The 12,220-nt window shown below is 37.5% G+C and overlaps 1 pseudogene; it reads right to left on the bottom strand.

Annotated features, from left to right (window-relative positions):
• Window positions 1-3,527: 3,527 nt before the first annotated feature.
• Window positions 3,528-3,644, bottom strand: LOC132054949 (5S ribosomal RNA; annotated as a pseudogene).
• Between the last annotated feature and the right edge of the window lie 8,576 nt (window positions 3,645-12,220).

The raw sequence follows: 12,220 nt of genomic DNA on the forward strand, positions 1-12,220 counted from the left end.
ATGCTTATTTCATTTCTGCCTTACATACTCAGTACAATGTTCGCACTGACGTCCTTTTCTTTGGACGCTGTGTTCATGCCTACAGGTAGGCAAGGAGACGGTGCTGATCTATAGGGGCTAGTAGCTGACGCGTGAGCACTCCATTGTCCGGAGGTGCTATTGGTTATTCTTTTGGCACATACATGTATATATATCCATGATTGGGCATGGCGGGGTCCTGTCCCGTCCATATGTCTAGTACTCTAGTAGAGGCTCGTAGATACGCAAGTGTGGGTAGTATGGCCCCATGGTCTCCATGTATATGTATGTGTATATGTGTACATATTATTTTGATAGCCGAAGGGCTTATGTTATAAAAGTGATTACATTTCCTATGATGATATATTTTTATGAGATTGAGCAAGTACTATGAATGAGAGCATGTAGATAATGGAATGAGTGGTGTTCGGTGGTTAGCCCCGGATGCCCGTCGCGGCCCGTAGTTCGGGTCATGACATACTCGCCATCTTGCGAATACTCTCTTTTTCTTGTTCTTTATTTCCCTATTAGTGGGCAACTCCCTTGTTTACTCCTTCGATGCTGCCTCGACCTATCCCTTTTTATACTCGTTGATCTTTTATACGCACTATATTATCTCTTTGTAATTCATTGGTTAGGCTCTCTGATCCCTTATAACTTCATCGTAATTCCACTTACACCGACTCCCCACAGTACTTTATTACTAATAAGTCCCTACTCTTAATAGTTATGTTTCTCAAGCTATCCATCTCAATTCTTTTCCAAGATCAGCTATAACAATATGCTCAACACAATCTCTTAAGTACGTACATGCGTAACGCTTCCTCACCATCCTTATTATTCCTCGTAGCAGGGTTATGCTTATAATAAGCTAATAATCTTAGTTCAACTAATTCATAACCCAGAACATCTTCGAGCTCTTATCAAAACTCTTCCTTTAATTTCTTTTCTTCAAATCCTACAGTATAAATTTATAATTATAAAGCTAAGGCAAATTCTCACTTTACCACAACAACTTCCTCCCAACATCAGTATACTTATCTTTGACTCCCTTATACTAGTGATTGCTTAGCTAGTTGTTATTCTTCGTTGGCTTTCCATTGTTGCCTCTATACCATTTTGTTGGACATAACCTTACGTTAATGGTTCATATAGTTCCATAATATACACTCTCATATTCGGTAAGATTAGCGACTCGTGAGATACTTTTCAATCTCCGGCAATGCTGTTATTTTTCTATTATAAAACATCACTCCCCCTCTCTTGGAGATCGCCAAGCCGCCTATCATTATTCCTTTTGTTGGATTTTTACTCCTTCCGACACTAAGATTCATTTTGTTGTAACCTAAAGTGTCCTTTATATTCATCATCCTTTTCACCATCCTCTCGGTAACTAACTTGGAGACCGTTCTTACTTTCCTTATCGCTCTTTAGGACATGTTACCGCATATCTAAGTGCGGTACAATTTCCCCGGTATGAGGGATTCGAACCACGGTCTAGAAACATCATATCTCACATCATTTTCTTTGACTCATTAATTCCCCTTATTTTCCTGTCATATTTTCTTTCTCACACCTGCCCTATAATATACTTATTTTCAATCCGTTTCTGTTTTCTCCTGATACATTCTCGAACTTTTGGCTTTTTTCAAGCTAACACATTTCTTTCTTTGAAATTTTGGGAAGGTCATAATTCATTTCAGGACTAAATCTGCTCTTTCCCCCTTTTTAAGGATGTTCTTATACACCAGTAACCTTTGAATATTAAGCATTTTTGATAATTACCCGACTGACCTTAACGATCCTTCTACCTCTCGGTTCCTTATAATGCCGGAGTTCCTTTCATCACATGGTTTGACTTATTTCCCTTTCTGCTAGTTGAAGCCTTGTATCAGATCAAGATGTTCATACATATCAGATCCACTGCGGGTGCCTCCTTTATCGTCTTTTCACTTCTATCTTTCATGACTAATAATTCCCTGCGCTGATGAATCAATAGGGACGACGGAATTCATTAAGCCCTCTGTAGAATGTCCGATTATACCTCGCTCCTTTAATCCCTACCCATTTTTCCATGATTATCTTCTTAATACCCTCTAGATTCTTCTTGCTCTGGGTTCCCACTTCTAGTTTACGTCTATATTATACCATTAAAGGCTAATATTCCATGCTATCCATTCCCACATGTCATCCTTTCATTCGCTTAGCTCATTTGTCCCGTAATTCTCCTTAACTACTTGTTTGCATTACAACTATGCATTATAATTCTTCCAGCGTTCTACCGCTTCTTGTTCTTATCATGAAATCCTTACAAAGTACACCCTTTTTTTTTTCTTTTTTCTTTCGTTGAGTCTTCATCTTCCATTCTGACACTACAGCTGGTTCATATTTATGCATATCCCCCGTGTATCGTTCTATTTTCTTTATAATCGAATCTTTGTATTACTTATCAAGGTTCTTATCCCATGTTACTGATGTTTTTGCCTCTTGGCCAGACTTGTTTACTTATTATCCTTTCTCTTGCCCTTGGTGATTGTTCGATTTTCTTTAATCAATCCATTAGTGTACTTTTCTTACTTTCATCCTCAGGACCTTCCTTGAGTCTCTTTGCTCTGAAGTACTCTTCTCCACTTGCTATTTTTATGGTATTGTCCCTGAAATTCATAAAATATCCTTTCCGAATGCAAATCCGTTCTATTGCTAAATCATCGTTTAGGAAGGCTTTCCCGTTTCCGAGGTAATCGTGTCAGTATGGTTGCACATTTACCTCTTCTACTGCCCCTCAAGAGCCAGAAATCCCTTGGCATTTTTTGCAAAACCTGCTTATTTTCTCCCAGTTCACATCCTTATTCGTTGTTATTGCCCTTCAGTCCCATTTATCAGAATTTGGTTCCGAACCCTTTACATTCGTCTTCCGTTCCATACTACATACTCCATTCTTTCCATATACTTACTTTCGAGATTCATCCGAATGATTTTTTGCCGTTGTACTTACCTTTAAGATTCCCATCTTGAGGCTTGAGTTACCCCTTTTTAGCAACATACCTCCGTTGCTTATACCTCTCCTTTTCTCAGGGCATCCTAATCTTCTTACTCTTGTATACTCACTTTCTCCCTTTTCCCTGATGTAATCACATCAGGGTTATCCAACTTTTTAATTTTAGAGGGACTAATGTCGCCTCGCCCTATAACACTTACCACTTGAACTTTAATACCTTGTTCAATTAGCACCTTTAACACATCGCAACGTCGATTATCGGGGCACGCAAATTGATTGACCACACATAGAATATCGTATATACCTCTCCTAACACCTTATTTACAAAATATTCCCAATACTATTTTAAACTCGTCCTAGTTCTGTAGCTGTAATACGTCTTCTCTCTCTTTGCAAGCCGATCCGCCTTGTCTCTCACAATCATCTGGGGTTTCCAACCGTGAGTTTCACTCGCTTCTAATTTCCCTCAAGCTATTCTAGTCCCTCATCCTTCTCTTATGTCCAAATTTGTGGGACTCTTAGTACACTTTCCAGGGGGTCACCCATCCTAGTATTGCTCTCACCCTAGCACGCTTCACTTTGGAGTCCTGATGGGATCCGGTGCATTAGTGCTGGTACGATCGTATCCACTCTGCTACGTGACCTTCTCTAAAATAAACGTTGCGAGCTTGGAAGAATTTGAATGTAAGTATGTCGAGCTATGGCTAGGTAAAACAACTTTGGATTGCGAGGAACGAAGCATTATTAAGTATATTGTTTAAGTAAAGGATAAATCATGATCTTGTAAGTCGTAATCGGGAAGAAAAACCTTGGAACCAAAGGACATGACAATTATCAAGTATGATTAATGATAAATATCATGTATGGAGAGTTTCGGGAGATTCCGAGATCAAGCAAATCGAAGAAAATAAGTTTGACGAAAATTTGAAAAAAGTTGGCAAGATTTGGGCAGATTTTTAGTCAACTTTGGAGGGGTATATCTCCTAGTATATTAGGAGTTTTAAGGTGTTTAAAAAGCCTAAAATGAAGTTCTTCGAGTCTAGTTTTCAATGCAACAAATCGCTCATCGATTTGAAATCGGAGTAGAGAATTATGGACGTTACGCGTTAGGCTGACAGAGCAGAAACGCGTGCTACGATGCTACATTAACCGACTTGCTACAGTGATCCCCGACCCGAATTTAGAACCTTATAAAACGGTCAAGACCGCATTTTTTTCACTAAAAAAATCAGAAAAAAGGCTCAGCACACACAAAGGGCAATTATGTCATAAAAAGTTGAGGGCTTGAAGTGATTTTGGTTAATCGAGGCTCGGGTAGTGTATAGTCGTGATTCTAGTGTTGTTTTGCAGAGGATTTTAGCTTGGATTCATGGTGGACGTTAAAGATATTGTTGTTTGAGAGAGAATAAGGTATGAATCTCTCCTTATTAATATTACTTTTGGTTTATTCACGAAGATAAAGTCGTTAAATAATCGTATAGCGGGTTGGTTAGTTGTGGAAATTGGAAAACGTCATAAGGGATATTTTATGGTGCATATTGGTGTCGGAAATGATGTTATTGTCGTCGTCGTTGTTGTTGTTGTTATTTTAGTTGGTTGCTGAATCATAATTTCGGGCTAGGCATATAAACAGGAGAGATGCTGCCGAATTTCGGCAACTCTAGTAAGATTTATTTGAAGGATTAAGACGAGCATATAAAGGTGAGTCTAACAATAGTATAAATTTTCTTGAATATAGATTTACGAGCCTGGGAGGACAAGCGTTGAGTAGTTAAAGTTAAGGCGACCAAAAAGGTATATCAAGGCTAATCCCTTTCTTTCAAAGGCATGATTCCTTGTTATGATCCCATAAATGTTTCCATACCAACCTTGTTTCCAAAAGCTAGAAGTTCATGACTCTTAAAGCTTCTTATGATGTTAAAGATGAGAATGTTTCTGTGATGATTACGATGATGATGATTTTATGTTTAAATGTCTCAAGTTATAATTTCAATGATAATATGAGAATGTTGAGTTATTTCATGATTTCTCAATCTTATTCATTATTGTTGGTCTCATCTCACGTTATTCGTCCCTTCGAGGTGAGATAGAGCGATGATGAATAACCCATAATATAAATCGGAGGTTACCGACCCTACATCACTCCGATAGAGTAGTTACCTTTAATTGGGCTCTCGTGCATGTTATATATATTTTACCGGGCCTTAATAGCCGGAAAAGATGCTATATATATTACCCCGCCTTAACAGCCAGACAAGATATTACATATGTATGTATGGAAAAGTCTTTTTTTTTTTAAAAAAGCTAAGCATGCACGACATCCACCTTAAAAAGGCATTCGGAGGCACAAGTTGATCTCTTTTATATTACTTTATCTTCATACTTTCATTATGTTATTTTCGATGTTCGGTATCTCTTACTATGTTGCTACTTATGCCTTATATACTCAGTACACTGTTCGTACTGACGTCCTTTCTTGTGGACGCAGCGTTCATGCCCGCAGGTTCAGGTAGGCATTCGGATGAGCCAGACCAGTAGGATCTCCTAGCCGCAGTCAGTGCGCTCCACTTGATCCGGAGGCCGACTTTTGGTATGCTATTAATGAGGTGTACGGATGTGCATATGACGGGGGCCTTGTCTGTCTTTCTACGATACCGTATTCCATAGAGGTACGTAGACTTGATTGTGTATAGTGGGGATGTCATGCGGCTTTGGTTGTTTACCACTTTTGGGGTACAGTGTAAATATTGACTGAGTCAGTTTGCGTCGCCATCTTCGTTTGTATGTTTATATATATGTATATTCACATGCATGATTTATGAGATTCCGAGGTAAAGTTGTTACGCCTTAGAAAATTTTTCGTACGTGTACAGTGAGTAGGCGAGAGAAGGTCATAACGTATGCAATGTTGATCGAGCAAGAAAGGATGTAGGTGGCCCTAATTACGAGTTTCAAGGAAATGCGAGGTGAGGAAAGAAAGTTATTAAGGGAAAGCGAGTCGCATGGTGTATATCGGGCAAGAATTTTGAGCAACGAGTTAACGAGGGCGTAAGGATGACTTAGAGAAGTGGGAAGATGTCCCTAAGATTGGTATTGAAGTGTCAAACAAGTGCCAAGAAGGTTCCATAAGGATCGGAGATCAAACGAGTCGACGAGAATGAAAACGGAATCACTGAGCATTATACGGTCCAATCTACGGACCGTATAAATGATACTAGCCGTATAATTGGCCGTATAGTTGGCCAAAGGAGGGACCGCCACCGGACCAAATGTACGCCAAAGACACATACGGTCCGTATAAATAGTACGGACCGTATGTTGGTCCGTATAATGGAGGTCGGCCAGATTTTGTGGTTTTAAAATAATGATCCCATTTCATTTTTATTACTTCTCCTTCTCTCTACACGACTCCATCTCTTTCTAGAACCTTTTCAAAACTCTTCCAACACAAGAAAACCAAGGAATCAAGGATCAACAACATCAAATTCATGAACCCAAGTGGATGAAACCCATCTGAAGTCATCTCTCTCAAGAAATCCCCAAAGGATAGAAGCTAGGGTTTTGTTGTTGGAGGGTATTCTTACTCAAGGCTTGTTTCACCATCATCTAAGGTATGTTTCATGACTTTTATATGTTGTTTAGGGTGTTGGAAAGCTAAGATGCTTAGATTGTACAAACATGGAAAATGGGTTCTTAAGAAGATGAATAGTGTCACTATTGAATAGTGGTTAGATGGAAATCATGAGTGTTGGTATGATGTGATTATGAATATGTTATAAATGATGTGTAGACCATGAAATGAGTGCGAAGTACGCAAAATTATGATGATGGGCCAAAAGCCATAAATGTGAGTAATTGGAGGAAATTGGTGGATTTTGCTAAATGTATAAGAACGATGAATGTTGGGTTCTATATTGTAATTATTGTTGTGAATGTTGGGAGCTGAAACAGAGTAAGGGAAACGTAGTAGAAACAAAGGAGATGCTGCCTAATTTTCCTTAGAAATAGAGGTCCGTTCTTATAAATTCTTAACTAACGACGACATGAATTCTCTTGAAGGTATGTGTAAGCGCATTAAAGGAATGATACGAATCGATTTGGGGAAAACACCAAATCAATCACAAAAACGCGGAATTAAAGATAACGAGAAATTGGGGATGAGAATTGAAGAAAGGGGATGAGAAATAGAGGATAAAAGCAAGACCCAATTGATAGCAACCAAGGAAGCTTAATTTTCGTTGAAGACTAAAAAATATCAAGATACTTTAATGGGCTTCATTTGGTAATGACGTGTCTTGTAATGGAGGAATAGCTCCAGCCCAAAGGAGATCTTTTGGGAAAGTCTTAATACTAATTGGAGGTCCAAATTGAAGACCAAGATGAGTTAGGTTATGGCCCAAAACATGCCCAAAGAAGGAACAAGTTCAGCAGCCCATACTTGTGTTTCTAGAAGATCATTTAATGCTATGTTGACTACATTTAATGTTTTTATTGAACAAAGTGTTGGTGGTCTTCTATGCACATTGGAACAAATGTTTGGTGGTCTTCTATGCACATTGGAACAAATGTTGGTGGTCTTCTATGCACTTTGGAACAAAGAATTGGTGGTCTTCTATGCAGCTTGGAAATTGCACCTTAATTAATTTAGTTTGACCAACTTTGAAGTCTAGAATGTTCTTTATTTTCTTTAGGGTGGCAGCCACCATTTCTCCTATATAAAGGGGTGTTTTCTTTTTCATTGTAACTAAGTTTGAATATTAATAATATTAGCCTTGTGCTTGTGGAGACCTTTGAGGTTCTCGTTTGGGTTATGCCCTTTTTGTTCTGCTTTGAACCGCAACTCGGATTCTTCGATGGTAAGATTCCTTGTTTGAGTTCCCTCCCTCCATTTCTTCTTCTTCTTAATTGATTCAACTCCTTCTTTCACTATTAAACAACGTTTTAAGTATCAAATACTTGAACTTGTGTTCTTCTTTCTCAAGAATCAAACCTTCCCCCTTTCTAATTTTCAATTCTAAAGTCTTCCGCTAACCGTGTTGTTATCAAGTGTTATCAAGTGGTATCAGAGCTTTGGATGGTTGAGTATTCCTATACTCATCCGATTTATTGATTTGAATTCTAAATACCAAAAAAAAAAGAATCTGAAAAAAAAAAAAAACTGTAGCACGTGAACAGTAGCAAAAAAGTTTTAAAAACTGCTCAAGTGAACAGTGCCGTGAACAGTATTCTCTAAGTTTTCTTTACTTATTCTTGATTTCTTCAATCATTTATCTTGTGATTTGGTGACTTTAAATTATTGGGAAATCCATTGTGGTTGTTATCTCTTGAAAATCCCATTAGTTTTAAAGATTCTTTGACTTTTGTTCATCAAGGAACTCAAAAGTCACATTGAGGAATGCAAAGGTCATTACAACACATTTGTATCCAAACTCATTGATATGTTCTAAATCTTTTCTTGAAAGTGTTTATTTTTTGCATTTTGTTTTCTTTATGTTCTCTTACTAGATACTTGAAGTATTTGTCCATACTTAGAGTTGTCTAGTAATTTTGTGTCGATTTCTTTGTTTCGTGCTAATTTGTTCCGTGTTTTTTTCTCTCTCTATTTTCATTGTGTATTTCTTGTTTCCTGTCTGTTTAAGTTTTTGTTGTCCTTTTCTTTGTTTGACATAAACTCCATTCTTGAACCAAGCTTTGGAACTTACTTTGAAGTGTTTGAGTTGTTGGTTTATTGAAGAACTTTGAGGCGCAACCCTTGAGTGGTAAAAGGCAAGAGTGGTGAGATTATTTGAGGGTAAAAGCCTAATAGTGTGAAATACGAGTGTTGAGAGCCACAAACTTGAGTGATAAACATAAGGGTGTGATTCTTTTGGTGAGGTCCTTTTGCTTCTAACAATTTTTTTGTTTGTAATTAAGCAATTTGCAGGTCTTTGGGAGGTTTTGGCTACATCCATGGATACCAAAAGAAAGGAAGAAGATAAAATATTAAAAGAAAGAGATGAAAATGACTTTTACTGGTTACGAAAACTCTATGAAGCAATGAAGAAAGCAAATGATGAGTGGGATGAAAGAAAGAAGAAACAACATAATTCCAAAAAAATATCTTCAAACTATCCTTCATCTAATGGGGGGAGTTGAAGCGCAGGGCGTATGAAAAAGAAGGACCAAAGGGACACATCAAGTGCTTGTAGAAAACCAAAAATCGTAGTTGATGTTAGAAGTCCTCCAAAAGATAGTGAGGAATTCTTGGCAAGTATGTGGGTGCTTATGATACTTCAAATAACATATTCTTCCAAGGAAAGCAAGGGAGTGTTTCTTCATCAGTTGGATCCTTTTTCAATTCAAACAAAAGTGAGGATGAGCGACAAAAGAAAGAGAGAAGTAAGGGTGGGAAACTTGACAACTCAAGAGAGGAAAAAGGAGAGGAAGTGATGAGTGAAGAGAGTGAGTTGTCAAGAACTGAAAACGAGTGGACAGAATCGAGTGAAGTGCGTTTGGGAGGTAAAATAGAGGGTGAACAAGTGCACTTGAGAGATGAGAAAAAAGAAGAGATTAAAAGAATTGAGTGCATAAGCGTGAAAGATTCTTGTTCAAGTTCTAACCAATTAATTCATTCTTTTTCTAGTGTTTGTGCTCCAAATGTGCAGGTTATTGAAGAAGAACCCATTGAAGTGTTGGAACAACAATTGAAGGAAGAATCTAGCTTCAAATGGGATTTGAAAGGAGCAAAGGCTGATGATTCATGGAAACAATTCCAAGTAGAAGACAAAGTTGAGCTTGATGATCTCATGTGGTATGACCTTATCGATGATCTATTTGTAGATACAAGCAAAACTGAACTTGTAACACAATTTGTTGAATCAAGAGTTTTAAGTGAAGATATAACTCAAATTGAGAGTGAACCTAACTTTTTTTGTTGTTCTTCTCACGTGAGCAGTCTGCCACAATGTGGTGAAAGTGGGGGACGAGATAAGTTGAGTGAACAAATACAAGAAAATTTGAGAAAGGATGAATCTTGTTCATATGCTAATCAACTAACTCTTTCTTGTTTTAGTATTACATCTCCTTTCATGCAGAAAATTGAGGATGAACTTTGTGTAAAGGATGATGACACCTCATTGAAGAAGAAAATCTCATTGGTCAAGGTTTTAAAGTGTATGATAACCCATTGTGGGATGAAGAGTTTGCAGTATATTTTTGTCCACTTTGGGATTCCAATGAAAAAAGCAATGGTGATGAAGTTCTCAATGAAGATATTGATACCATAGATCCTGAGGAAGTTGAGCTAAATGCAGAATATAATGGCTCAAGTGTGGAAAAGGATAAGTGCTCACATGTTGCTAACTGCACAATATCTTTATCTTGTTTTGTAGATCTTTTATTGCAGCCTCATTCCAAGTCAATTCTTGAGGAAATTACTTTTGATCCATATCTTGATCATGGTGTATCCAATGGTGAGGTTAAGTTATTTAGCAAGAGCAAATATGGTATGTTTTCTTGGTATTCATATGCTTTTGATCTAGGTAAAGACCCTCTACTGTTTAAAGAGCTTATGAATTGTGTTCTTAGTGGTTGTGTTGGTGATCACATTTTTCTGTTAGATGATGTTATGCTTGGAGATTTAAAAGGAGTATTTGTGCATAAAAAAACCAAGTGGGTTAGATGGTTGCATGGTCACTACCTTGTGTTGTTTTTACCAAATGCTTGTTTTGTTTCCTTTGTTTGCTCCCTACTTATTGTGATTATCATGTTGGTTGCAGGTCAATGTCAAGATTCGAGGACGAATCTGTTACACCCCGTACTTCGTACGTTGGAATATTCTAAGTTGGTTGCGACGAGTTATGGACAAGACTTTTAATTTCCGGTTTTGTTGATTTTGTTTCAATGCATAAGTTGCATATTCATCTTTTGTGGGTATGAAGCGTTAAGGATGATTGGAATAAGGAAAAAAATTTGGAGAATGAAAGTTGGAAAAATTTGGGACCTAAAAGTGAATTATGGAAAGTTGGCCATTATATGAAATTCCATTAGTGGCCGGCCATGTGAGGATGTGGAGCCCTAGGCCACATGGAGGAATTATATATGTGTGTATTAGAAGACAAAGCTAGGCATCTTCATCATTTAGTTCATCTCCTAGAAAAATCAAGAAACATGGAGAAAAAAAGAAGCAAGGCATTCGGCCATAGCTTGCAAAAACAAGATCAGGAATTGGCCATCAAAAAAATTATTTCTTCAAGCAAACTTACTAATTGGAGGGTGCTTAGTAACGTGGAGTCGTTGTTTCAAGCGTTGGACTACTCGTTTTCATCCTTGGCCAACTTTAGACAAGTTGAGAAGTTGTGAAGAAAGGTAAGTTCTAATCTTGTTTTATGAGTTGTGGAAGGTTCATGTGTATTGTAGTATGTTAATATGGATGAAATTCATGAGATATGGCATGTTGAAGTTGAGTTGTGAAAGTCAAGGTTAGCCGTGTGTTGTGTATGTGTTGTGTGGTGATAGTGATTTAATTGTATTCAACATGATTGTGTGTTGTTGTAGTGTGTAGAATTGAATGGAGGTCATGGAAAAAAAGGTGTGTTGGGTGTGGCCGTATGGGCTGTTTTGGCGACAGTACGGATTGATTTTACTTAGTGTTTCGTCAAGGTTGTGGTTATGGATTATGTGATGTAAAAATGCATGGAAACCATGAAGGTGGTATGATGATGTCTTGGCCGAGAATGGGCTATTTTGTGCTAAAGGAATGAATTAATATTGTGTGGTATTTTAGTTGTTTATTGTTATGAATTCTATGATGTAATGAGAGTTTGAATGTGCCAAGTCGTGGTGTTGTAATTGTTGGTGGGCTGATTTGGAACCTTAAGAAATTTTAATATAGTTTCATGGAATTTGTAGAGATAATGTTGGCAATGTGTGAATTGTTATAGTTGATGTGGAATTTGAAAGGGAATGCGTTGTTGATATTTCCTTGGACTTGAAAAGAGTTTGGTTGTCTTATGTTTTGGTTAAGTTGTTTCGAATAATTTTGTGGATTGTGGGAAATGTTATTGACTTGTGTTTGAAAGGTTTGAATTGTTATTTGAATATGCGATCGTTGGATATTAGTTTGGAAATATGTAGTTGAGTTGAATATAATCGGAATGTTGTCGAAGTAGGTGGAAAATGACTTGTTAGTGTTAGAATGCTTTAAGGATTTGGGGTGGTTGGAAT

Source organism: Lycium ferocissimum, chromosome 4 (genome assembly GCF_029784015.1).
Source record: "Lycium ferocissimum isolate CSIRO_LF1 chromosome 4, AGI_CSIRO_Lferr_CH_V1, whole genome shotgun sequence".
Classification (NCBI taxonomy): domain Eukaryota; kingdom Viridiplantae; phylum Streptophyta; class Magnoliopsida; order Solanales; family Solanaceae; genus Lycium; species Lycium ferocissimum.